Source organism: Triticum aestivum, unplaced genomic scaffold, assembly GCF_018294505.1.
Source record: "Triticum aestivum cultivar Chinese Spring unplaced genomic scaffold, IWGSC CS RefSeq v2.1 scaffold113967, whole genome shotgun sequence".
Classification (NCBI taxonomy): Eukaryota; Viridiplantae; Streptophyta; class Magnoliopsida; order Poales; family Poaceae; genus Triticum; species Triticum aestivum.
The window spans coordinates 1-1,398 of NW_025270862.1; the positions used below are offsets into that span (position 1 = coordinate 1).

At 51.1% G+C, this 1,398-nt stretch overlaps 3 non-coding genes and 1 pseudogene across 3 annotated transcripts; all 4 read left to right on the plus strand.

The window, feature by feature from the left end:
- Positions 1-90, plus strand: LOC123178178 (uncharacterized; annotated as a pseudogene).
- A 297-nt stretch (positions 91-387) lies between these two features.
- Positions 388-506, plus strand: LOC123178175 (5S ribosomal RNA). Its single transcript, XR_006489375.1, has one exon. It is a non-coding gene; the product is annotated as a 5S ribosomal RNA (ribosomal RNA).
- Positions 507-803: 297 nt separating this feature from the next.
- LOC123178177 (5S ribosomal RNA) lies at positions 804-921 on the plus strand. Its single transcript, XR_006489377.1, has one exon. It is a non-coding gene; the product is annotated as a 5S ribosomal RNA (ribosomal RNA).
- A 297-nt stretch (positions 922-1,218) lies between these two features.
- On the plus strand, positions 1,219-1,337 carry LOC123178176 (5S ribosomal RNA). Its single transcript, XR_006489376.1, has one exon. It is a non-coding gene; the product is annotated as a 5S ribosomal RNA (ribosomal RNA).
- The last annotated feature ends 61 nt before the right edge of the window (positions 1,338-1,398 follow it).

Here is a 1,398-nt window from a genome sequence, read left to right on the forward strand (position 1 = left end):
GGATCCCATCAGAACTCCGAAGTTAAGCGTGCTTGGGCGAGAGTAGTACTAGGATGGGTGACCTCCTGGGAAGTCCCCGTGTTGCATTCCCTTTTTAATTTTTTTCGCGCCGCTTGCAAAACAAAACGCACGTGTAAGTAATATATTTACCGTGTTTTATTATTTTGCACGAGTGCGGTAAGTCATAGCTGGGTGCTCACGATTCACGGGTCCAGCGTCGGCGTTGTGGCGCGGCAAGCGTGCACTGGTGCGGTTGAGAGGGAGGGGTGGAAACCGCGTTAAACTCGTCTCCATAGTTGAGAGGAAGCGGCCAAAGCAATGTACAATCGTCTTTGTAGTGGAGCTGGGAGGGGCAAGGATAAGGGACGAAGACCGGGGTAACATGTCGGATGCGATCATACCAGCACTAAAGCACCGGATCCCATCAGAACTCCGAAGTTAAGCGTGCTTGGGCGAGAGTAGTACTAGGATGGGTGACCTCCTGGGAAGTCCTCGTGTTGCATTCCCTTTTTAATTTTTTTCGCGCCGCTTGCAAAACAAAACGCACGTGTAAGTAATATATTTACCGTGTTTTATTATTTTGCACGAGTGCGGTAAGTCATAGCTGGGTGCTCACGAATCACGGGTCCAGCGTCGGCGTTGTGGCGCGGCAAGCGTGCACTGGTGCGGTTGAGAGGGAGGGGTGAAAACCGCGTTAAACTCGTCTCCGTAGTTGAGAGGGAGCGGCCAAAGCAATGTACAATCGTCTTTGTAGTGGAGCTGGGAGGGGCAAGGATAAGGGACGAAGACCGGGGTAACATGTCGGATGCGATCATACCAGCACTAAAGCACCGGATCCCATCAGAACTCTGAAGTTAAGCGTGCTTGGGCGAGAGTAGTACTAGGATGGGTGACCTCCTGGGAGTCCTCGTGTTGCATTCCCTTTTTAATTTTTTTTGCGCCGCTTGCAAAACAAAACGCACGTGTAAGTAATATATTTACCGTGTTTTATTATTTTGCACGAGTGCGATAAGTCATAGCTGGGTGCTCACGATTCACGGGTCCAGCGTCGGCGTTGTGGCGCGGCAAGCGTGCACTGGTGCGGTTGAGAGGGAGGGGTGGAAACCGCGTTAAACTCGTCTCCGTAGTTGAGAGGGAGCGGCCAAAGCAATGTACAATCGTCTTTGTAGTGGAGCTGGGAGGGGCAAGGATAAGGGACGAAGACCGGGATAACATGTCGGATGCGATCATACCAGCACTAAAGCACCGGATCCCATCAGAACTCCGAAGTTAAGCGTGCTTGGGCGAGAGTAGTACTAGGATGGGTGACCTCCTGGGAAGTCCTCGTGTTGCATTCCCTTTTTAATTTTTTTCGCGCCGCTTGCAAAACAAAACGCACGTGTAAGTAATATATTTACC